Genomic DNA, 27,349 nt, shown 5'->3' with positions numbered 1-27,349 from the left:
ATGGTGAGTTCTTCTCCTTTTATAGATAATCCTAGGAGAAGAGGTAATGTCTTTGTCTTAATGAGGCAATTATGAGCAATAAATGACATTAAAAGAAACGTTACTCAATCATTTCTTTTTAAATATCAAATATTCTAACGTATTTGATATTTAATGCTATATTTAAACTCTTTTACGTCATCAGATTCGTATCTTCAACTTCTTCCGATCTTCGGTTTTTAGATGACTTGGATAGGTACGAGACTCGTACCTATTTTAGTAACGGTCCGCACCAATGTTGCTTTTTTTCCCTTATCTGTTGTCACCCGTACCTCTTGGCTATTTATTGTGTTTTGACCGTTTGACCAGTCCACGTGTCATGCCACATCACCTACAATGTAAATTCAGTTTTTTCCTAATACACCGCTGTAGCTGCAGTTTCGTTTTTGCTCGTGTAACTGCTCAACCTTTAGAGAAATTGAAATTCCAATTTTTAGGTGCAATTCTTTCTTTCGTTTTTTTTTATTTTGTTTATTTTTTTATTTAGGTGTCGATTAAATGGTGATAAGAGCTGGGGCCTGGGACAGTTTTAAAACTGCTTAAGTCATGATTTGGTACAAGCTGTTGTGACTAGAGTACTATGAACCCTTTGGAATATTCTGTAGTTGTCTCTAAGTTTGAATCTATTTGGCGTATGTTTCTACTTTGATGGTAGCGAAAATTGTGAATCGGTTATATGTTTTACTTGTCATTTTAATGCAATTCTGGTTTGTTTACTGATTCGATTCGAGTGCGAGAGGGTCTGGTGATGACATGAGTTTCAGTCTCGTCGAGTAAAGGAATGCGGTGTTGGCCTATGCATGAAATGTCCTGTTTCCAGTTCCTCTGAGTTTATTGTTGGACTCTGTTGTCAACTTTATTGATTTTCTTTCTAGTTTATGCTGAGAACATTTGAATTTCGCAAGGCAATTCGAAATTATAACATTGTTGGATTTGTTTGCACCTTTCAGCTTGATGCATTTTTTTGCCTGTTAATTCATTACATCCTCTAATTTTGAAATCCATTATAGTAAGTAGTCGTGCTTATTTGGTAAGAGATAAGACGCTTTGACCAAATTTATTGCGAATTAAAATTGACTCGCAGCTGGTCCGTATAATTTTCTGATTTGCTCGCTTATCCGTGTTGACTGACTGAAGTCCTCTTGATTCTATGACTGTTGGCTGAGTTTAACTAATCAATTCATTCATGCGAGGTTTTTTTTTAGAAATCTTCGACTATCTCCTTGAGGTCTAAACATGAAGTGAACCCGTAGTGTCCCTTCAATGCGCCTGTTTGATCGTTATTGGTTTGAGTCTGCACAATTCATGTTTCTTGCGTTGGATGCTAATTGTCATGCGCATTTTGGTTTCTTTTCATGACTGCCTGGGATTCAGAGGCCTGAAACAATATGTCTTTGTTCACTATCCAATCAGCAAATTAGCTTTTTCTTTAGTGTGAAGACTATTGGAAAGATTTAGGCAACTCATAAATTGTTTGTGGAATTGGAATTCGTCGTGCCTTCGTTTAGTTAATTCGTCATTTTCTTGGTGCAATTTGTGGCGCTTTGTTTCGATTTTATCCTGTTGGAACTATGAGGAGTTGATACTGATGAAACTCGTTGAGCTCTTTGAATACACTGGAAACTTGTTGCATGTTGAATTGAAAAGCTGTTTTGTTGTGAGATGGATTTGTTTGAGCTTGAATAATTTAAGTTGAAAGATTGTTAAAGATTAAAAACCAAACTTAGGATCATAAAATTCTCCATTAGTTAGACTTTTGGATGTTAATTGATATCTTCAGAATCAAGTTAATAAGTTGGGTCGTCCAGGGGTGTCCTATGGCTCTTATAATTTTTTAATCCATCTTTCTTTACCTTTGCTCCTCCTCCTTCTATTTTATTCATTTGTGTCTTTTGCCAAGTCTTTTATCCATCATTAACATATGTGTCCTCTCGGATGGTTACTTTGTCATATACTGTCATTTTGCTTATGTGGATGAATTGTTTGAATTGGGCCGTGGGAGTTGGGAGAAAGACTTAGCCCATTAGTGTTAATTTGCTTACTTATTTAGGAATTGGGCTTGGTCTAAATACATGAAAATGATAAGTTAAAAGAACATGACCCCGAGTTGAATTTATTTTAGTTTTTCTCTTATTTACTTATTCTCGTTTTATTATTATTCGCTAGGAGCATATAAGGCCGACCACATTTGGGTAGGTAAGCTTTAGGACTTCTGTTAATTGTGAGGCAAGATGTTGTTCCCTTAGTTAAATTTATCCGGGGAATGCCCCGAAGGATTTGTATATATTTTATCCGGTGTATGCCCCGAAGTACATGTTAATGAAGACCAGAGATTGGATGACGTGAGGAAGCGTAGAATAGAACTTTAATATTTTCTTTTGTTTATTTTTATCTTTTTAGGTGGGGACGACCTCTAGCCTCTTGTGTGTGTGTGTGTGTTTTTTTTTACCTCAATTGAATATTTTAAAAGCCAACTAGATCGAGTACACAACCATGACCTTCACGGGACTTAGGAAGTGCCTAACACCTTATTCCCGAGTCAAATGAACCCCCTTACCCAAATCTCTGGTGTAGACTTAGTTTGGAGTCTAAAGTGTTTTAAAGGAAAATTATTTTAAAAATGGTGACCTGGCACACCGAAACAAATATCAGGTGGCGGCTCTGAGTTAATCCTTTTGAGCACTATCTTTTGTCACTTTCAAAATTGAAAAACCCTTGTTTGAGCTTTACAAAATCCTTTTATTATTTTAAAGAGGGTTTAGTGAGGTTTTGTAAAAAAGGGGTGTGAAACTTCTAACTTGAAAAAGCAGTACTTAGGACAGCCGGAAATCCTGCCACCCCAATAAAAGAGTAGCTAGTTTTTTTTTTTCTCTTAAATGTTTTATATTGTTGTGCTAAAACGGCTAAAAAATACTCTTAATATGTATTATGATATTTTTCGTTTTAGGCGAAGCCCACATGATTTTTTTGGAAAAGGCCTCACACCATTAAGAGATCCATACACCTTATATGTAGGATTCCAATCTTTTCAGTTACTAATGTGAGACTTTGTTCGCGCACCCAACAATCTCTCATCGAATTAAGTTACATGTGGCCCCCTACCACGATCCACGAGTTTTTCCCTCGAACTAAGTTTCATTTGACCATTCCAACGGTCTACGGGTCAATTTTCGAGATTTACTATGTGCCACATTGTTAGAGTAATATGGCAACCGAAGCCCGCAACTAGCTTCTTCTTGTGTGCGGACCGCCCTGCACCATCACTTTGCTAGCACTCGTCCCACCGAACCTGGGATTTGATACAAGTTGTGCTAAAACAATCCAAAGATATTTTTAGCATGATGTGATATTGTCTGCTTCGGGCCAAATTCATACAATTTTTTCTAAAAGATCCCACACCATTTAGAGATTCTTATACCTTATATATATATATATATATATATATATATATATATATATATTTAATTTACGAGTTTATAAGAGAATGCGAGCTTCCTAGTTGTGCACTGATTCCCACCAAATTATTGTTATATTTCGAAATGTCTGATCGTACCGCTTCATTCGCAAACACTGAAGGCAATTAAGTCTGGGGACTCGATTAGAATGCGAAAGTTCATTTTCTTTCTATTAATAATTTTTTATATTAATTACTAAAGTTATAGCTAGGTTAGAGTTTGCCCATTTGGATTGACTTATTTTAAGGGCTTTTAAGCCAAAATAACTTTTAAGTCATTTTGTAGTGTTTGAATAGAGTAAAAAAGTACTTTTAAGCTCTTATTTTTTTTAGCTAAAATGACAAAAATAAGCCAAAAGCTAGAATTCCTAACTTATGGCTTAAAAACTATTTTGATTTAAAAGCCACTTAAAATAATGAAGAAAGCTTGGTTAACACATTCCTTCAACTTGTCTAAAAAAGAAAAAGAAGGTGCGGTCAAGTTTAAACTTAATGGCCTTAAAAACTTTTACAAATTAAGTATATCTATCTTTTTGTCCCCTTCTTTAACTGATGGTTTTGGATGTAAGCCATTTATGCTAATGATAAGATCAATGGTAAAAATAAAAATAAAAAAATCAAGAATTAGATCAGTCTTTTGTTAAAAGCTTCAAATAATTTTACTCTTTATTCCAAACACTAAATCAGTCTTTTATGAAAAAGCTTTAAATAATTTCACTCTTTAGTCATATTTGGCCATTAATAAACATGATTCCGAACACATGTAATTATTTGCTATCTCTCCTGCCACACCAATTACATGGGGGAGGAGAATTGGAGGAAAAGAGGAACAGTAAGAATCGAATTCACACTTATCATGTGAAAAGCTTCTACTGATATTACTAAGGTATAAGTCTTGTTGATCACGACTATTCAAATAGTAACTTCACGAGTTTGAATCAATAATTACCTGAAATTAAAGTCAGCATTGACAAAAATTTCTTAGTTTCTTGTAGTTGTCCCAATTTTTTTTTCACATATCATATTTCCTTCTTGTTTTAAAGGAAAATCTTATTGAACATATCATATGATAAAAATGCATCATTAATCATTATCATCATCATGCACGTTAATTTGTGATATTGGATACTCAAGTAGCCTATCTCCCTCTCCTTATAATTAGCCGAAAGGTTTTGCTCATGCTCGCATCTGTGCCTTCCTTTCTTGATTGTGTGGTGGTGCTGTGCAAGCAATCAATTTTATGCAAAAATATATTTATAATATGCATTAATTCTTTTACAATTCTAGTTTAATTAATTGATCTCATGTTATTACTTATTGTAATTTTAAGTTTATTTATCGACATTCACCTTTTTAGTGCAACTTAATATAAACCATACAAACTATTGTTGACATTCACCATAAATAGTTTTTTGGGTAATGAATACAAAAATAGAATCTTCAAGTTTCTTAATTTTTTTTTTATACTTGAAAATTGTATAAAAAGTAATTTAAATCACAATAGTTAATAATTTAAAATATGTTTTAAAAAATACTAATTAAAATTTCTTGGTCAAGGAAAGACCTCTTTTGACTCCCCTAAATAGTAATAATGTCAATGTATCACATAACATGAAACAAAGGAAATAATAGCTAAATTTTTTTATAATTTAACTTTTTTTACAAAAATATATATCTTGTCGTTGAATGAATTAACTACATTCTTTTAGGGAAAAAGGTGGAATTAACTAATCACGAAAAGATATTGTAGAATAATGTAAGGTTTATTCATCCTTAATTTGAGATTCTGGGTTTAAACCAAAAAATTATATTACTCTTCGATAGAGAATGCTAAACTTCAGTAATGGATATTTTTACGACTTAAGTTTATATTAGTTGAACGAGTAAATTTCATATAAAATAAAACTTTTATGCAGGAAGAACACTCAATCTGCTTGCTTTCCTTTTTAATCGCAAAGGTTCTAGTCGTAGAGTTTCTATTTGGGTTCAGTCTGCTTGCTTTCCTTTTCTCTTTCTCCCTATTTATTTACTTTTTTATGTTTTTAAATTCACTGATAGAAAATCATTTACTGGTTTCACTCTTAAAATTTTGTCATTCTCTATTCTCATTGGTTTTTTATTAGGTTTTAACAACCTTTTATTTTCTTGGGGCAATTCTTATCTTCCCGTTTCAACAAATTCTCTCGTTTTATCGTCACTGTGATGACCCAAAAGGTCATCTCATATTTTAAAACTCAATTTGGGTTTTCGAGACCTTTAAAATTTTATTTTACTTCTTCTCGATTTGCGTGCGCAGTCCGAACGCGTTTCTAGAAAGCCTTTATGTGAAAATTTGAGAAAATACTAAGTTTTACCTTTAAAATTGATTTAAATTGACTTCGGTCAATATTTTGAGTAAATAGATCCGAACCCGTGATTCGACAGTCCCGAAGGGTCCGTAATAAAATATGGGGCTTGGACGTATGCCCGGAATTGAATTCCGAGGTCCCTAGCCTGAGAAATAAATTTTTGAAGACAATTATTAAACTGAAAATATAATGGTTTTTAGAAATTGATTAATGTTTGAAGTTCTTGGTATCGGGTCCGTATTTTGGTTCCGGAACCCGGTATAGGTTTAATATGGTACTTAAGTCATGTTTGTGAAATTTGGTGAGAAACGGAGTTTATTTGACCGGATTCGGACCTTTGGTTGAAAAGTTAGAAGTTTTGAAACTTTCTTGGAAATTCATGCAATTTGGTGCTAAATTCGTAGTTCTAGGTGTTACTTTGGAAATTTGATCGCGCGAGTAAGTTCGTATGATGTTTTAAGACTTGTGTGCATGTTTGGTTTGGAGCCCCGAGGGCTCGAGTGAGTTTTGAATAGGCTACGGAGTGTTTTGAAACTTAAGAAAATTGCTGGTATGTTTCAGGTCTGCAGGCTTCACATTTGCAAAGTCTGGCTCGCAAATGCGAGCATCGCATTTGCGATCGGTGGGGCTGGGAGGGGACCTTCGCAATTGCGAAGTTCAGCATCGCATTTGCGATAGGAACATGTCACATTTGCGAACATGTGTTCGCATTTGCGATCATAGTAGGTCCTGGACATTCTTCGCATTTGCGATGAAATGTTCGCATTTGCGGTGTTCGCATTTGCAACTTGATCGCAAATGCGATATCTGCAACTGTTCAAAAATGATTTTGGACGGGATTTTTGATTCATTTCTCAAATTTTCAAACCCTAAACTTTAAGAGGCGATTTTCCAAAGACCCTTTCTTCCCCAAATCATAGGTAAATGATTCTTAACTTATTTCTTTCAATCTATTTTATCTTTTTACAAGATTTCATCTTAGAATCTAGGATTTTTCATGGTGGAATTGGATGTTTTTGGGTAGAATTAGAAATTTCGAAATTTAGGGATTTAGACCTCAAATTGAGGTCGGATTCCAAAATCAATTGTATATTCGGGCTCGGGGGTGAATGGGTAATCAGGTTTTGGTCCAAACTTTGAGTTTTGACCAAGGGGGTCTGAAGTCGGTTTTTGACTTTTTGGGGAAAATGTTGGGAAATTGTAATTATGCATTGGAATTGATTTCTTTAGCGATAATTGATATTATTAAGTTAATTATGACTAGATACGAGTGGATTGGAGGTGGATTCGAGAGGTAAAGCTATAATTGAGTCATGATTTTAGCCGTAGAATTGAGGTAAGTGTTGTGGCTAACCTTAGCTTGAGGGATTAAGTATTGTTGCCTTATTTGCTACATGTTTAGTTGTTGAGTACAGCGTATAGGTGAGGTGACGAGTATCTATACGTTGTTGCCGGGTCATATCATGCAAGTGAGTCTTATACTTGTGATCGTTGTATTTCTTTATACGTACTGTTCATGCTTAAACTGGTTATTACTTATGTTAAACATGTCTTATTATGTTTTTTTGGTATTGGATATTGGTTGAACATTGATTCAAGTTGAGATTTATATTGTGAAGTTAAATGTTGAAACGAGGTTGTTGTTTATTGATGATTCCCTGGTTGGGTGTTATTGTTTCTGCTATTTGGGTGAGGAAGAGTGTAAAACACGAATGGTGATGCCATGCAATGTTTTGTGAGTGAGTGATAAAGCACGAAGAGTGATATCGTGCCATATTCTATGAGTGTTAATGTACGAAGGGTGATGTCATGCCATATTTCGATATTGATAATGCATGAAGGGTAATGACGTGCCGTGTTATGAGAGAGTTAATGCACGAAGGGTGATGCCGTGCCGTTTCTGTTGTTTCTTATGATAAGGACGAAAGTAAAAACACGAAGGTGATGTCGCACACATGATTTCTGTGTTATTATTTTTGTTGGTTCAAAGCATGATATTTATTGAGTTCCTGATCTGTACTATTTTCAGAATATGCGTAGTCCCCTCAGCATGTTTTCCCCATTCCCGTTATTATCTGTTAAATTTCCGTTATTTTATTTTCTAGTATATAATTTAACTGCACAGGTTTATGTTATTTGTCGTGTCTTAGCCTCGTCACCACTTCGCCGAGGTTAGGCTTAGCACTTACCAGTACATGGGGTCGGTTGTATTGATACTGCATTCTACACTTTCCGTGCAGATCCCGATACTGGACCGTACTGATCAGAGTTTGGGTTGCTGACTTCAGTCCGCAAGAGACCCAAGGTAGATATGCCGACGTTTGCAGACCCTGGAGTCCCCTTCCTTATATCCTAGTTTCCCTGTTTCCTATATTTCCGGAACAGATATAATTCTTTTAAACCAGTATTTGTAGAAACTTTTAGAAGTTCGTGAATTGTGACACCAGATCTTTAGGGTAGTTGTGTATTAGTGCTTTAAACTGTTATAAAATTTCCGCACTTCATATCTGTTTAGTTTTAATTATTGCTAATTATTATTTTGGTTAATGATTAATGTGTTAGAACTGTATCTGTTGGCTTGCCTAGCATTCTAAGAGTTAGGCTCCATCACATCCCGACAGTGGAAAATCTGGATCGTGATAAGTTGGTATCACAACACTAGGTTGCCTAAGTCTCACAATCCACGAACAAGCTAGGTAGAGTCTGAGGGATCGGCACGGAGACGTCTATGCTTATCTCCCAGAGGCTACAGAGTTTAGAAATAACTTCACATCTATTCTTCTCTGTCGTGCGATTTGATTTCTCAATGCTAATTGAACTTCTACTTTGTTCTTTTGCAGATGGAGAGAATACGTACCGCTTCATCAACTTATCAGCAGCCCGATCCCCCAGCGGCAACTCCTACGAGGGGCAGAGGAGGAGGCCGGGGCCGTGCTAGAGGCCGAGGCAAGGGCAGGGCTCAGCCTAGAGCTCGAGCAGCAACACCAGCAGCGGAGCCTCAAGTGGAGTTCGATGATAAGGTTCCGGCTCAAACCGTTCCAGCAGGGCCAGCTCAAGTTCCCGAGGGATTCATCGCTACCCCGGTACTTCAGGATGCTTTAGTCCGTCTAGTGGGCCTTATAGAGAGCGTAGCTCAGACTGGCACATTCCCTGTAGCATCAGCCGTCTCTCAGGCCGTGGGAGGAGCTCAGACTCCCGCTACCCACACTCTGGAGCAGATGGCTCCTCAATTCCAAACTCTAGCAGCTCAGCTAGTGGGAGTAGCTCAGCCAGTTGTTGCGGATCAGGACGCTGGTGGATCATCTATGTCTTCTGAGGTTTTGTTGAAGTTGGATAAATTCACCAATCTTTTCCTGGTTTATTACAGTGGGGCAGCTTCTGAAGACCCCCAAGATTATCTTGACCACTGCCATGAGGTGTTGCAGAACTTGGGGATAGTAGAGACCAATAGGGTCAACTTTGCTGTATTTCAGATGGTAGGGTTCGCCAAGAGATGGTAGAATGATTTTGTGTTGACTAGACCAGCTGGGTCCCCTGCCTTGACTTGGGTCCAGTTCTCTCAGCTATTTATCGAGAATTTCCTTCCTATCACTCAGAGAGAGGACTACCGCAGGCGGTTCAAGCATCTTCAGCAGGGTTCTATGACTGTCACTCAGTACGAGACTAAGTTTGTTGATTTGGCTCGTTTCTTATACTACCCACCGAGAGAGAGAGAGAGAGAGGAGATTTATTGAGGGACTCGCTCAGCCTATCAGATTGTAGATGCCTAAGGGGACAGGGAGCGAGATTTCTTTTCAGGATGCGGCCAATGTGGCCAGGCGGGTTAAGATGGTTCTAGCTCACGGGAGTGGTCAGGGGTCCGACAAGAGGCCTCGTCATTCTTGTAGGTTCAGTGTTGCCTTGTCTGGAGGCGGGGATTCTTTTGGTAGAGGCCATCCTCCCAGGGCATTTCATTCTGCACTTCAGGCTTCTCACGGTGCTTCAGGTGGTCGTTGCTCTCATATGCAGTACTCTGATCAGCTACCCTACAGTGCATCACCAGCTCCTATCAGTGCACCTCCTCTCTAGAGTTTTTAGGGTGGTTACTCAGGCCGTTAGGGTCAGTTTCAGGGTCATCAGTCTCAGCAGCCGAGGTCCTATTATACTTGTGGCGATCCGAGGCACATTGCTAGATTTTGCCCTCAAGCATCGGGCAGTTCTCAGCATCAGGGTTCTCATGCCATGGTTCCGGCACCGGGTGTCCCACCGCCCTCTCAACCAGCTAGGTGTATGGGTCAGGAAGCTAGAGGTCGAGGTCAAGTTATTAGAGGTTGTAATGACCCGACTGGTCATTTTGAGCATTTACACTTCGTTCGGTAGTTTGGGGGCACGATTGGCTCCGTATGATGTATTAGGACTTCTGTGCAAAATTTGGGTTCATTCCGAGTTGATTAAGTTTGATTTAAGGTGCATTTCGTCGTTTCAATATTGTTATATGTGTGTTTTGAGGCCTCGAGTAGGTCCGTATTATGATATAGAGCTTTCTGGTATGTTTAGACGGGGTCCCGATAGGCTCAGGTGAGTTTCAGATAGGTTTGGGTTGTGTTGCGCTCGTTTTTCTTATGTTTCGCGTCGTTTCTTCAAGCATATTTGTACCACATTGAACAAATAAGCTCCGATTTCTGTTTTTATTGAAGCATAAGATCTGTATCGTAATTACGGAGCCATAGCAAAAAGAATCGTCAAATTTGGACATCTTATGAGGATTTTATGGTCATTTTACTAAGAATTGTGTTGCCAGATTTTTCAGATTTATTACAAAATTGCCACTGCTGCGTATTTAAAAATTTGCACTATTTTCAAATATTGAAACCAACATATCTCCTTCAATATAAGGTCAAATGGAGTGATTCAAGAGCATAACTTGACTAGAATTTCACAAGGAATCCATTAGAGGAATCAAAAGTGAGTTACGAGATCTTTTGGCACCAAAAATGAGGCAAAACAATGTTAAAACGAGGATTTTATGCATTTAACATATTTTGAGTTGGGGAGCTCGGAATTGGGAAATTTTTCGAGGTGCTTTTCAGCATATGAAATGGGTTAAGTGTTTTCTACTCGGTTTTGGTTATATTTCATAAATCTATCTTCGATTTTAACTTTTGGTTGATAAATTTTAAAGAGGAAATTGGGGGGTTTGGCCTAAAGTTTCATAATATGAACTTTTGAGTTTCGAACACCGATTCAGAGTCAGATTTGAGTGAAACTAGTATGGTTGAACTCGTAATTGAATGGGTTGACAGATTTTGTAAGTTTTGTCGGGTTCCGAGGTGCGGGCCTGGGTTGGGCTTTTTAGTCGATTTTGGACTTTTGATTAAAGATTCGACCTTTTTCTATTGGGATTGGTTCCTTTAGCATTGTTTGATATATTTGAGTTGTTTTTGTTTAGTTTCGAGCCATTCGATGGTTGGAACGCGCGTGATGGGATTTTTGGGCATCGTTTGGCTTGCTCGGTGTTAGAATTGGCTTGTTTAAGATAAGTAACTCTTCTAAGCTTAGTGTTGAGGGTATGAAACCCCGAAATACATGTTATATGATTGGTATTGAGGTGACACACATGTTAGGCGGCAAGCGTGTGAGCGTGCACCCTGTGAAATGGGACTTTGTTGTTCCCATGGCCCTGTATAGTGGCCCTATTTTATTGATATTTGTGTTTTCATCATGTGATAAAGTAATTAAGCTGTCAATCATGCTAAATATCATGTTTAGGCTTTATGCTGATATTGTTTGTAGCCATAGTGGTTATTTCTTACTGTCATCTCACTGATTTCCATTGATATTTTGTATTCAGTCATATTGATGCATTCATATCGTATGTTAGTATCAGTTGTTGTTGATGCATCATATCATTGTTGTCGGGCTAGTTTTATGACATTTTGAGCCCGTGAGCGAGATTGGAGAGAGTGATGACTCAGTGAGGACGAGGGCCTGATTGTGGGGATATAAATATATATATATATGGATCGGGCTGCATGTCGCAACAATATATATGTATAGTTCGGGCTGCACACCGCAGTAATATATGGATCGGCCTGCACACCGCAATGATGTATCGATCGGGCTACACACTACAATGATATATGGATCAGGCTGTATGCCGCGTCGATATTGGGTCGGCCTGCACGCCGCAGCGATATAGCGCTTGGGCTATAGGAGCCCCTCCGGAGTCTGTACACCCCCAGTGAGCGCAGTCGACTATATATATATGGATCGGGCTGCACGCCGCATCAGTTATTATACAGCGCTGAGTGATTTAGTGTTCTGAGTATTGAGCTTAGTAAGAGAGGATGCAAGGTAATAAGATTGAGTACTCTGAGAGTGTGAGCACATATTTCATCTCTGAGATACATGACATTCACATGCATACATGACATACAAGCATAGAGATGCATTCTTCCTCATGCTATATACTATCACGCCATTCATGACTTATTATATACATTGATATGTGGGTATGAAGAGTCACTTTATACTTGTTATTTGGAAAGAAAATGAAATTTTTTATTTATTGTGGAAAGGATATTTGGAAAATTATAGTTTTCAAACTTACTCGTACTTTTGGCATTTTCGGTAAGAGATCTGGGATTTTCTTTCACTGAGATATTTGAAAAGCATGACCATTTTCTGGAACTATGAACGAGCTGGGTATTTTACTTTTGAGATATCTCTTTTATACTTGCATTTATGTTGTTACGAACTGTTGTGAAAATATTGGCTTTGGACCAGATCCTGTGTTAGCTCGTCACTGCTTTCAACCTGAGGTTAGGTTTGTTACTTTTTGAGTACATGGGGTCGGTTGTACTCATATTGCACTTCCTACACAGTGCGTACAGATCCCGGATGACGATGCTGCTACGTTTGATGGTTGTTGGATTTGAAGGCGTACCCGCGTTCTTGCTGTAGCTGCCTCTTGTTCACGGTAGCCTTAGACTATAAAATTCTGTTTATGTACTTTTCAAATAGACTGTGTAATTGTTCCATTGTTTCTTTGTAAACTTCATTCGTAGAAGCTCATGATTTGTACTACCAGTCCTTAGAAAATGTATAAGCTTTAGATAATTCTCTTCTTTAATTGTTTTATTAAGTTAAATAAAACTGGATAATTATTAATTGGCTTACCTAGCGGGTTGGGTTAGGTGCCATCATGACTGGTGGATTTTGGGTCGTGACAAGTTGGTATCATAGCTCTAGATTCATAGGTTCTACAAGTCATGAGCAAGTGTCTAGTAGAGTCTTGCGGATCGGTATGATGGCGTCCATATCTATCTTCGAGAGGCTACATGACATTTAGGATATACTTCCCATCTTTCTTTCCTTATCGTGCGGTATTGATTCAACTTGAAACGTGACTCTTTGAATTCCTTTCACGCATTCGTATGCGCATATGAGCGCTCGGTATCAGCTGTACATCGATGGCTTGTGATTCCATGGAAGAGGTGCGAGATGTTATTTTGGTATGCTGATATGGGCCAGTCTGGAGGACTTGAGGTCGAGTTTTGACTGTGGTTTGAGCACAGAGGTGTTGATTGTGTGAGCACGTGCTTTTGGATTTATATGTCCGACAGTATCCCTATTCATAGAATTTATGGCTAGATGGCTACGTGATGAGTATGATGTGACTACGAGATATGTTCATATGCTTGAATGTGACGAGAATGGTCTTCTTGGAGTGTAGAAAGAACTATTTGGTGCTTGATTTCCATCTTGATTTAATGTATAGTCCTGAGTTATGAGTTTGTTGAAGGGTCTTTTCATGTTGATTAGTTGAGGAGTGAAGTAGATTTCATATCGCTATATGAGTTCAGACTCAAGAAGATTAAGTGATTGCATAATGTTTATGACCGTGGAAGGGTATAGAGAGAGGTCGATTTGAGGCAAAGTAGGTGGGCTATCTCCTGCGGGGTATCCTGAGGTTTGTGTGATCCCTATGATTGTTTATTGAGAGTTCTCTTTTACCAGTGAAATATGTATTGCAATTTGAGTTTGGATTGCTTATGAGAGTGGACTTGACTGTTATGAGGATGAACGCGAGATTTGCAAATTATTTGAGGTATTATATGGTTTATGTTGCATGAACTTATGGAGGATTTAGTTGAATCTCACTGCGATATTATGGTTGTAATAAAGTATAGGCATTGGGATTTATGGTGTGTTTTGATCTATGGCTTTGAGCCAAGTGGGGGAGTACACTATTGATAAGTTGATTTCACGGTTATGTGTTATATTGGTTTCGATTTGAGGTATACTTGTGAATGAGTTATGTTCTGCAGAGGGTGAGATCGATGATGACTTGAGTAAAGTAAATTCTGGGTAAACTTTATGAGTATATGAGAATCACGGAATGATTTGAGTTATTATTGGTGAAGGATGTAATGTGTATGGAGAAGGAACATATTTGGTTGCATTAAGGTGGAGTTACTTCCTTGTGTGTTGGAGTGCTAATGGGGCACCGGTCATTCGGTCCATTTGGTCAGTCTAATTGAGATTTGAGCAGAGTGGAAGACTCTCGAGAATGGTTCAAATGAATTCAAGATTTGAGCGTGGCAATTTGGAATCTTCAGGATGTGTTTTTGGCTAGAAACTGAGATTCATATTGGAGGATGTCAGGACTTGTGGCGTTTCTATATCATTATGGATTCTACATATTAGTATCAGGAAGGCGAATGTAATGACTTTAGATTCGCAGAAGGTCTATTCAGAGTGGGTATCTCGGTTGTGATACTTTTGGGGTGATTAAGAGAGCATTCAACGGCTTATGAGCCTTAGGGCGGTGTGGTTTATGCTAGGGTCTCGTGTGGTGAGTTTTGGTTGAGGATTGTGGTATTATGGTAAGGAGAATTATCAATTTGAAGGTAATTCAGAATGAATTAGGATAAATAGGGCAACTTGGTAGTAGGTTGGATCGGCATGGTAATGGATGCGATTGGCTCTTTTGGTCCTTATGAGGTAGTGAGTTTCTACAGGTGTTTTGTGGCAGTACTCTTGGATTTTGGTGGCCGGCATGGCTTGGTTGAGTTAGAGAGATTTAGTTATGATGGTTTGGTTATTTGCAAATGGATTTTGGAGAGTTCTCGATGGTTTCTACCACGTTTTGAGATGTATATTTTCTACTGGCGTGAGGAGCATGTAATGTATAGTGATTTTCTCCGGATGAAATCAAATGGAAAGTTCTTGGCTAATTAAGTAAGTAGCTGTTTGTGACTCGGAGTGGATTACAAAGTTCTAGTATTTTTCGTATGATGGCATAGTATATGCGGTGTGTTGTGTAGGATTGAGATTTGCATGTGTAAGATCACGGTTCAGTTTAGAAGGGGAGGTCATGAGTCCTTAGGAAACATGGACAGTTTCAGATGACTAGGTAAATAACATTACTATTTGGTATGGCTTGATGAGAGTATACATTTCAGAAGGGGGGATGCATTTTGATTTATGGATACTTTATTGGTATTACGACACTCTCCTAGTTGATCGACTGTTGGTGTTCAAATTTTGCTTTATGACACAGAAGAATTATAGAGGTATTCCTCATGGGTTGATCGTGTATGAGAGATATGTTAGACATTCAGGCGGTGGCGTTGGGATCAGATATGGTGATTCATGGGTTATATGGATTTGGAGACTAGGAGCTCTCAGGAGTAGATTGTTGCATGATTATGGACTGTGAAGTGTGGCCGAAGCTAGCCAGGTGATAGTATGTGTTATGATTTAGTCATTGTGGACTTTCGAAGGATTATTTATCTATTTGTGGGTGACCAGAGTTGATTTGGGGGTCCATTGGTAGGACCCATTAGGATGTGTATTCTATAACGAGTCGGATTGGTTAGCTCTATACTGCTATTGTTGAGGGATATGCCATTTGGTTATTGTTGAACTTATTCGTGTTCTGAAATGATCTATGAGTTACTCTTCTATGCTCCAAGGAGTTGTGATTCGTTGGTTATATGCACATATAGTGCGGTTCTATTTGAGCTTTATAGCGGAATTTGAGCGAGATGAGTATTGGGTATTGCATGATTTATTGCGTGTTGGCTATGTTCTTTCCTGATTGTGGTATTGCATTATTTTCTCTCCATGGTTATGGTAATGCACTTTGGGTGCTTGATGTCGAATTTTGCATGGTTATTGATTTTGAGCGGGGTGGCTCGAGGTACATAATATGGACCAACATTTGGATGGGTCACGCATTGTAGCGGAGTTATGCTGAGACATGATCTTTTGTGTTAGATTCGTGTATTTTGGTTTTACGGTGTGTGATAGGTTCTTAGCATTGCTTTGTAGCGGTACCTATTGAGCTTGCGAGATAGTTCCTTTGTCTGAGTCATTTTCCTTGATTGAGTACATTTGGAATGTTACTTATTGGTGCACGGATTGCACGAGTTGCGGCTTTAGACTGTATTAATGTGTCATATCACTAGAGTGATTATGTTAGATGGAATGAGGTCATCGTACCTAGAATGGTACTATCGGATCAGACTGCGGTATATTTGGAAGGATATTGATGTTGATCGGCTTAGAAATTTGCTATAGTTCTTATCAAAGGAGAGGCAATTCCATAACTTGTTGGTCTGGAGAATGGTTATGAGTTTATGCGTGTTTCTTTCATCGTTGGTAGTATATGAAGGTGTTAGAATGAGGCTCTATTTGATCAGAGGTTTATTACCGGTATTGGGTTATTTTGAGCAGCTACTATGATTTGAAGTTATCGTTATGAGTGTTTGAGTTATATGGTATATCATGCGATTTCATCTTGAGTTATGGCTATGGCTTGATACAGCTTGTTCAGACTTATACAATGTGTAGATGCGAGATTCTGATCTTATATAAAATTTTGGATGTGGAAATTAGATTCAAAGGCTTATGGGCTAGGTTGGATTAAGAAATTTCATTCATGTTGTGTTATCAGATCTATATGTGATAGGGTGATGTGGGATCACCCTCGGGTATGTGCATAATTAGGTTACACGACAATTTGATGGCTTTTGAAACAATTCTAGGCATGTTCGAGGACGAATGTATGTTTAAGTGGGGGAAAATGTAACGACCCGACTGGTTGTTTTGAGCATTTACACTTCGTTCGGTAGTTTGGGGGCACGAGTAGCTCCGTATGATGTATTAGGACTTGTGTGCAAAATTTGGGTTCATTCCGAGTTGATTTGATATGTTTCGGCGTGAGTTTTTGGAAGTCGAAAGTTCGAAAGTTCATTAAGTTTGATTTGAGGTGCATTTCATCGTTTCGATATTGTTATGTGTGTATTTTAAGGCCTCGGGTAGGTCAGTATTATGATATGGAACTTTTTGGTATGTTTAGACGGAGTCCTGAGGGGCTCAGGTGAGTTTCGGATAGGTTTGGGTTGTGTTGCATTCTTTTTTCTTATGTTTCGACGTTATTTCTTCAAGCATAAATGGTACCACATTGAACAAATAAGCTCCGTTTCTATTTTTATTTAAGCATTAGATCCGTATCGTAATTACGGAGCCATAGCAAAAAGAATCGTCAAATTTGGACATCGTATGAGGATTTTATGGTCATTTTACTAAGAATTGGGTTGTCAGATTTTTCAGATGAATTACGAAATTGTCACTGCTGCATATTTAAAAATCTGCACTATTTTTAAATATTGAAACCAACATATCTCCTTCTATATAAGGTCAAATGGAGTGATTCAAGAGCCTAACTTGACTATAATTTCACAAGGAATCCATTGGAGGTATTAAAAATGAGTTTCAAGATCTTTTGGCATAAGAAACGAGGCAGAATAGTGTTAAAACGAGGGTTTTATGCATTTAACATATTTTGAGTTGGGGAGCTCGGAATTGGGCAATTGTTTGAGGCATTTTTCAGCATATAAATTGGGGTAAGTGTTCTCTACTCAGTTTTGGTTATATTTCATGAATCTATCTTCGATTTTAGCTTTTGGTTGATGAATTTTAAAGAGGAAATTGGGGTTTTGGCCTAAAGTTTCATAATATGAACTTTTGAGTTTTGAACACCGATTCGGAGTCGGTTTAGAATGAAACTAGTATGGTTGAACTCGTAATTGAATGGGTTGATAAATTTTGCAAGTTTTGTCGGGTTCTGAGGTGCGGGCCCGGGTTGGACTTTTTGGTTGATTTTGGACTTTTGATTAAAGATTTGACCTTTTTCGATTGTGATTGGTTGCTTTAGCATTATTTGATGTATTCGAGTTGTTTTTGATTAGTTTCAAACCATTCAAAGGTTAGAACACGCGTGATTGGATTCTTGGAGCATCGCTTAGCTTGCTCAGTGTCAGAATTGGCTTGTTTCAAATAAGTAACTCTTCTAAGCTTAGTGCTGAGGGTATGAAACCCCGAAATATATGTTATGTGATTGGTATTGAGGTGATGCACATGCTAGGCGATGGGTGTGTGGGCGTGCACCCTGTGAAATGGGACTTTGTTGTTCCCATGGACCTGTATAGTGGCCCTATTTTGTTGATATTTGTGTTTTCATCATGTGATAAAGTAATTGAGATGTCAATCATGCTAAATATCATGTTTAGACTTTATGATGATATTGTTTGTACCTGTAGTGGTTATTTCTTACTGTCATCTCACTGATTTCCATTGATATTTTGTACTAAGTCATATTAATGCATTCATATCGTATCTCAGTCTCAGCTGTTGTTGATGCATCATATCATTGTTGTCGGGCTTGTTTTATGATATTTTGAGCCCGTGAGCGAGACTGTAGAGAGTGATGACTGAGTGAGGCCGAGGGCCTAATTGTGAGGATATAAATATATATATATGGATCGGGCTGCACGTCGCAACAATATATATATATATATATATATATATATATATATATATATATATATATATATATATATATATATATATATATATGTTGCGACGTGCAGCCCGATCCATATATATATATTTATATCGGGCTGCACGCCGTAGCAACATATAGATCGGGCTGCATGCCGCAGCGACATATGGATCGGGCTGCACGCCGCAACGATATATGGATCGGGCTGCACACCGCAGCGATGTAGCGCTTGTGCTATAGGAGACCCTCCAGAATCTGTGCAACCCCAGTGAGCGCAGTCGACTATATATATATATGGATCGGGCTGCATGCCGCAACAGTTATTATACAGTGCTGAGTGATTAGTGTGTTGAGTATTGAGCTTAGTAAGAGAGGATGCAAGGTAATGAGATTGACTACTCTGAAAGTGTGAGTACATGTTTCATCTCTGAGATACATGGCATTCACATGCATACATGACATACAGGCATAGAGATGCATTCTTCCTCATGCTATATACTATCACGTCATTCATGACTATTATATACATTGATATGTGTGCATGGAGAGGCATTTTATACCTGTTATTTGGAAAGAAAATGAATTTTTTATTTATTGTGGAAAGGATATTTGGAAAATTACAGTTTTCAAACTTACTCGTAATTATTGTGGAAAGGATATTTGAAAAATTACAGTTTTCAAACTTACTCGTACTTTTGCCATTTTTGGTAAGAGATTTGGGATTTTCTTTCATTGAGATATTTGAAAGCACAACCATTTTCTGGAACTGTGAACGAGCTGAGTATTTTACTTTTGAGATATCTCTTTTATACTTGCATTTATGTTGTTACGAACTATTGTGGAAATATTGGCTTTGGACCCGATCCTGTGTTAGCTCGTCATTGCTTTCAACCTGAGGTAGGTTTGTTACTTTTTGAGTACATGGGATCGGTTGTACTCATACTGCACTTCCTACACAGTGCGCGCATATCCCGGATGCTGATGTTGCTACGTTCGATGGTTGCTGGATTTGAAGGCATACCCGCGTTTCTGTTGTAGCTGCCTCTTATTCACGGTAGCCTTAGACTATAAAATTCTATTTATGTACTTTTCAAACAGACTGTGTAATTGTTCTATTGTTTCTTTGTAAACTCTATTCGTAGAAGCTCATGATTTGTGCTACCAGTCCTTGGGAAATGTATAAGATTTAGATAATTCTCTTGTTTAATTATTTTATTAAGTTAAATAAAGCTGGATAATTATTAATTGGCTTACCTAGAGGGTTGGGTTAGGTGATATCATGACTGGTGGATTTTGGGTCGTGACAAAGGTGGAGGTCAGGCCGCTAAAGGTGGAGGCCAGCTAGCAGGAGGCCGTCGTAGGGATATAGTTCAGAGTGGTGAGGCCAAGCCCTGATGTTATGCTTTCCTAGCTAGGTCTGAGGCCGAGGCATCCGATACCATTATCATAGGTATGGTTTCAGTTTGCAATAGAGATGCTTCAGCTCTATTTGATCCAGGGTCTACATACTCCTATGTATCATCTTATTTTGCTACGTATTTGGTTGTGCCTCATGATTTTTTGAGTGCTCTTGTATATGTGTCCACACCGATGGGTGATTCTATTGTTTTAGATTATGTCTATCGCTTGTGTGTGGTTATTATTGGGGGTATTGAGACCCCTGTAGATCTCCTACTTCTTGATATGGTCGATTTTGATGCCATTTTGGGGATGGATTGGCTGTCACCTTATCATGTCATATTGTACTGTCACGCCAAGACTGTGACCTTAGCCTTGCCGGGGTTGCCTGGAATGGAGAGGGACTCCTGGTCATTCTACCAGTAGGGTCATTTCTTATATGAAGGCTCAACGTATGGTCGAGAAGGGGTGTTTGGCTTATTTGGCTTATGTTCGCGATTCTAGTGCAGAGGTTTCTTCCATAGATTCTGTACCAGTTTTTTCGTGAGTTTTCAGAGGTATTTCTTGCAGACCTGCTAGGGATGACACCCGCCAAGGATGTTGTCTTTTGCATTGATGTGGCTCCGGGCACTCAGCCCATTTCTATTCTGCCATACCGTATGGCCCCGCTAGAGTTGAAAGAATTGAAGGAGCAATTTCTTGATAAAAACTTTATTAGGCCCAGTGTCTCGCCTTGGGGTGCGCCAGTATTATTTGTAAAGAAAAAGGATGGATCGATATGGATATGCATAGATTATCGGCAATTAAACAAAGTCACCATCAAGAACAAGTATCTATTGCCGAGGATTGATGATTTATTTGATCAGCTTTAGGGTGCAAAGGTGTTTTCAAAGATTGATTTGAGGTCTGGCTACCATCAGTTGAGGTTTAGGGCATCCGATGTCCCTAAGACAGCTTTTCGGACTCGGTACGGGCATTATGAGTTCCTAGTGATGTCATTTGGGTTGACAAATGCCCCGGCAAGATTCATGGATTTGATGAACTGAGTTTTCAAGCCCTATTTGGATTCTTTCGTGATTTTTTTTATTGATAATATCTTGATCTACTCCCACAGCCGAGAGGAACATAAGCAGCATCTTCGAGTCGTTCTTTAGACCTTGAGAGATGGCTAGTTATATCTAAGTTTTCGAAATGTGAGTTTTGGTTGAGTTCAGTTGCTTTCTTGGGTCACGTTGTATCAGTACATGGTATTCAGGTGGACCCTAAGAAAATTGAAGCAGTCAAGGATTGGCATAGACCCACATCAGGTACAAAGATTTAGAGTCTCTCGGGCTTGGTAGGTTATTACGTCGGTTTGTGGAGAAGTTTTCATCTATAGCAGCCCCGATGACCAGGTTGACCCAGAAGGGTGCCCCGTTCAGATGGTCGGACGAGTATGAGGTGAGCTCTCAGAAGCTCAAGACAGCCTTGACTACGGCACCGATGTTGGTATTGCCCACGGGTTCAGGGCCCTATATAGTATATTGTGACATATCTCGTATTGGACTTGGTGCGATATTGATGCAGAATAGTAAGGTTATTGCATATGCTTCATGGCAGTTGAAGATTCACGAGAAGAATTATCCAGTTCATGACTTGGAGCTAGTAGCCATTTTTCACGCACTAAAGATTTGGAGGCATTATTTATATGGCGTGTCGTTTGAGGTGTTCACGGATCACAAGAGTTTGCAGTATTTGTTCAAGTTTTGAGGTAGTGAAGGTGGTTGGAGCTATTGAAAGACTATGATATCACCATCTTGTATCATCTCAGGAAGGCCAATATGGTGGCCGATGCTCTGAGTAGGAAGTCGGCTAGTATGGGTAGCCTTGCGTATATTCCAGTCGGTGAGAGAGCACTTGCTTTAGATGTTCAGGCTTTGGCCAATCAATTCGTGAGGTTGGATGTTTTCGAACCCAGTTGTGTTCTAGCTTGTACAGTCACTCGATCATCCTTATTTAAGTGTATCAGGAAGTAGCAGTATGATGACCCTCATTTACTTGTCCTTAGGGACACAGTGCGGCATAGAGATGCCAAACAGGTTACAGTTGGAGATGATGGAGTTTTGAGGATGCAAGGTCATGTTTGTGTGCCCAATGTGGATGGACTTCGGGAGAAGATTCTAGAGGAGGCCCATAGTTCCCGGTATTCTATTCATCTGGGCGCCGCCATGATGTATTAGGACTTGCGGCAACATTATTGGTTGAGGAGGATGAAGAACGTTATTGTTGCATATGTAGCTCAGTGTTTGAATTGTCAGCAGGTAAATTACGAGCATCAGAGACCTGGTGGCTTGCTCCAAAAGATTGAGATTCCTGAGTGGAAGTGGGAGCGTATCACTATGGATTTCGTTTTTGGACTCCCACGGACTTAGAGTAAGTTCGACGCAGTATGGGTTATTGTAGATAGGCTGACTATGTCAGCGCATTTCATTCTTGTGGAAGTATCCTATTCTTCGGAGCGGTTGGTAGAGATTTATATCCGTGAGATCGTTCGTCTTCATGGTATACCTGGGTCTATCATTTCTTATCGAGGTACATAGTTTACTTCGCATTTCTAGAGGGCAGTACAACATGAGTTGGGTATGCGAGTTGAGTTGAGCACAACATTTCATCCTCAGACGGACGGACAGTCCAAGCGTACTATTCAGATTTTGGAGGATATGCTACACGCTTGTGTTACTGACTTTAGAGGTTCTTGGGATCAGTTCTTGCCATTAGCGGAGTTTGCCTACAATAATAGTTACCAGTCGAGTATCTAGATGGCTCCCTACGAGGCATTATATGGTAGGCGGTGTCGATCGCCTGTTGGATGGTTTGAGCCGGGAGAGGCTCGGTTATTGGGTACAGATTTGGTACAAGATGCTTTGGATAAGGTTAAGATCATTTAGGATAGACTTCGTGTAGCTCAGTCCAGGCAAAAGAGTTATACCGACCGTAAGGTTCGTGAAGTGGCATTCATGGTCGGTGAGAGAGTGTTGCTTCGGGTGTTGCCCATGAAGGCCTTTTGAGATTCTTGATCGAGTGTGAGAGGTGGCTTACAGACTTGCGTGGCCACCAGGCTTATCAGCGGTACATCCAATGTTTCATGTTTCCAAGATTCGGAAGTATCATGGCGATCCATCCCACGTATTAGATTTCAACACTGTCTAGCTGGACAAAGATTTGACCTATGATGAGGAGCCAATAGCCATTTTAGATAGGCAGGTTCATCAGTTGAGATCCAAGAGTTATACTTCAGTTCGTGTGTAGTGGAGAGGTCAGCCTGTTGAGGCAGCTACCTGGGAGTTCGAGGACGAACGATTGTTTTAGAGGTGAAAAATGTGATGACCCAAAAGGTCATCTCATGTTTTAAAACCCAATTCGGGGTTCCGAGGCCTTCAAAACCTCATCTTACTTCTCCAGGATTTATGTGTGCAGTCCGGGCGCATTTTCGGAAAGCTAAAATTTGAGAAAATTCTAAGTTTTGCCTTTAAAATTAATTTAAGTTGACTTCGGTCAACATTTTGAGTAAATGGACCCGGATCCATGATTCGACGGTCCTAGAGGGTCCATAGTAAAATATGGGACTTGGGCATATCTCCCGAATTGAATTCCGAGGTCCCTAGCCCGAGAAATGAATTTTTGAAGAAAATTGTTAAATTAAAATATAATGGTTTTTAGAAATTGAATAATGTTTGATCTTTTTGGTATCGGGCCCGTATTTTGGTTTCGGAGCCCAGTACAGGTTTATTATGGTATTTAAGTCATGTCTATGAAATTTGGTGAGAAACAGAGTTTATTTGACCGGATTCGAACTTTTGGTTGAAAATTTAGAAATTTTGAAACTTTCTTGGAGATTCATGCAATTTGGTGCTAAATTCGTAGTTCTAGGTGTTACTTTGGTGATTTGGCCGCGTGAGCAAGTTCGTATGATGTTTTAAGACTTGTGTGCATGTTTGGTTTGGAGCCCCGAGGGCTCGGGTGAGTTTTGAATAGGCTACGAATTGTTTTGAAACTTAAAAAAATTACTGGTATGTTTCAGGTCTGTAGGCTTCGCATTTGCGTAGTCTTGCTCGCAAATGCGAGCATCACATTTGCAAATAAGCTTCGCATTTGCGATCAATGGGGCTGCAAGGGGACCTTCACAATTGCGAAGTTCAGCATCGCATTTGCAATAGGAAAAGGTCGCATTTGCGAACAAGTGTTTGCATTTGCGATGATAGCAGGTCCTGGACAACTGTTCAAAAATGATTTTGGACGGGATTTTTTATTCATTTCTCAAATTTTCAGACCCTAAACTTCAAGATGCGATTTTCCAAAGACCCTTTCTTCGCCAAATCATAGGTAAATGATTCTTAACTTATTTCTTTCAATCTATTTTATCTTTTTACAAGATTTCACCTTAGAATCTTGGGTTTGTTATGGTGGAGCCGAGTGTTTTTGGGTAGAAATTAGGAATTTCAAAATTTAGGGATTTAGATCTCAAATTGAGGTCGGATTCCAAAACCAATTGTATATTCGGGCTCGGGGGTGAATGTTTAATCAAGTTTTGGTCCGAACTTCGAGATTTGACCACGGGCCCGGGGTTGGTTTTTGACTTTTTGGGAAAAATATTGGGAAATTGTAATTATGCATTGGAATTGATTTCTTTAGCAATAATTGATATGATTGAGTTAATTATGACTAGATACGAGTGGATTGGAGGTGGAATCGAGAGGTAAAGCAGTAATTGAGGCTTGATTTTGGCCGTGGAATCTAGGTAAGTGTTATTACTAACCTTAGCTTGAGGGATTAGGTATTGTTGCCTTATTTGCTACATGTTTAGTTGTTGAGTACGACTTATAGGTGAGGTGATGGGTATCTATACTTTGTTGTCAGGTCATAGCATGCAAATGAGTCTTATATTTGTGACCATTGTGTTTCTTTATACGTATTGTTCATACTTAAACTGGTTATTACTAATGTTAAACAAGTCTTATTATGTTTTTCTGGTATTGGATATTGGTTGAGTATTGACTCTAGTTGAGATTTATATTGTGAAGTTAAATGTTGAAACGAGGTTGTTGTTTGTTAATGATTCCCTGGTTGGGTTGTTATTGTTTATGATGTTTGGGTGAGGAAGAGTGTAAAGCACGAAGGGTGATGCCGTGCAATCTTTTGTGAGTGAGTGATAAAGCACGAAGGTTGATGCCGTGCCATATTCTGTAAGTGTTAATGCACGAAGGGTGATGTCGTGCCGTATTCCGATATTGATAATGCACGAAGGGTGATGTCGTACCATGTTATGAGAGAGTTAATGCATGAAGGGTAATGCCATGCCGTTTCTGTTGTTTCTTATGGTAAGGACGAGAGTAAAAACACGAAGGTGATGCCGTGCACGTGATTTCTGTGTTATTACTTTTGTTGGTTCAAAGCATGATATTTACTGAGTTCCTGATCTGTACTATATTCAGAATATTCGTAGTCCCCTCAGCATGTTTTTCCCCTTCCCGTTATTATCTGTTAAATTTCCGTTATTGTTATTTTCTCGTATATGATTTAACTGCACAGGTTTATGTTATTTGTCGTGTCCTAGCCTCGTCACTACTTCACCGAGGTTAGGCTCGGCACTTACTAGTACATGGGGTCGGTTGTACTGATACTGCACTCTGCACTTACTGTGCAGATCCTGGTACTGGACCGCACTGATTAGAGTTTAGGTTGCTGCCTTTAGTCCACAGGAGACCCAAGGTAGATCTGCCGGTGTTCGCATACCCTGGAGTCCACTTCCTTATATCCTACTTTCCCTGTTTTCCTATATTTCCGGAACATATGTATTTCTTTTAAACGAGTATTTGTAGAAATTCTTAGAAGTTCGTGGATTGTGACACCAGATCTTTGGGGTTGTCATGTATTAGTGTTTTAAACTGTTATAAAATTTTCGCACTTCATATCTGTTTAGTTTTAATTATTGCTAATTACTATTTTGGTTAATGATTAATGTGTTAGAACTGTATCTGTTGGCTTGCCTAGCATTGTAAGAGTTAGGCGCCATCACGATCCCGGAGAAATTAGGGTCGTCACGGTCACAGTTGGTTTTCATTCTTATCACTTCCGTAATTATGGTTAAACAAAAAATCACATACGCAAATCTAAATTGTGTTATTTTGTTAACACTTAGTTCCGTCTTATTAGCCTTAGGTTCAAACCATGACAAACCAAAAGGTTTGACTAAGTCAAAGTATTTGATAGGATTTTTCTCAACAGTTGGTGCTGGATTATTATTCGCTCTTTATCTCCCATTAATGAAAAAAATATATAAAAATGTTTATTGTTATTCTATGGTTGTGGAAATGCAAATGGTAATAGAATTAGCAGTAATGGTTTTGGCTACCGCGGGTATGACTATAGACGGTGGATTTTTGGAGATAAAAAAAGAGAGCAAAAATGTGTTTGATTTGGGTGAAAAAGCTTACTGATTAACGGTGATATTTAACGTGGTGACGTGGTAGTTATGTTTTATGGGTACGGCTGGAATGGTGTTCTTGACAAGTTCGTTGACAGGGGGAGTTTGCATGACGGCGTTAATGGCCGTTAATGTATTGAGTGGGGTTATAGTGTATGGGGATAATTTTGGTGACACTAAAATAGTTTCAACTTTGTTACGTGTATGGGGATTTTCTTCATATTTATATGGAATGTGTATGAAAATGAAAGAGCAGGAGAAAAAGAAAGAGACTATATAGATTGTAACACACAATGGTTGAGGCTAATGGTCACGTGCTAAATGGTTATCTTTTTCTTCAAATTCATATCATATCAATTTTTTTTGTTAGTTTATTATATATATATAATCATCTTACTCTCTTTACAATTTTGGTTTCATTAGTTAATTTTTGATATTTTTCTAAGGACATTAAATTGAAATACTAATGTTGTTAGGATTCGCATATGTTACATAAATATAGCAAAATTTTTAACATAGTATAAATTAATAATTGCAGTCTCATGATCATCAACAACAACATTAGGTTTTTTTAATCCACCTTTCAAGATTTTCTACAAACGTAATTCGAATTTTGATTCAGCTCATTCTCAGTAAATTTGGTAAAACATTTTCCTTAGCGGTGGTAGCACATCAGATTTTTTATATTATAGTTTATAAACAAAATTACCAAATCAGATTGGAAGAATATATAATGCTTAGTAAAACCTATTTAAGAATTAAAGATAACTTTTGTTTAGGATAGACACCAAAAGATGAGCCCATATTGCCTAACA

General features: G+C 38.6%; 1 pseudogene; it reads left to right on the top strand.

Annotated features, from left to right (window-relative positions):
* LOC104238377 (probable purine permease 4) lies at positions 1-26,814 on the top strand (annotated as a pseudogene).
* The last annotated feature ends 535 nt before the right edge of the window (positions 26,815-27,349 follow it).

Source organism: Nicotiana sylvestris, chromosome 8 (genome assembly GCF_000393655.2).
Source record: "Nicotiana sylvestris chromosome 8, ASM39365v2, whole genome shotgun sequence".
Classification (NCBI taxonomy): Eukaryota; Viridiplantae; Streptophyta; class Magnoliopsida; order Solanales; family Solanaceae; genus Nicotiana; species Nicotiana sylvestris.
This window is presented reverse-complemented; position numbering and strand designations above follow the sequence as displayed.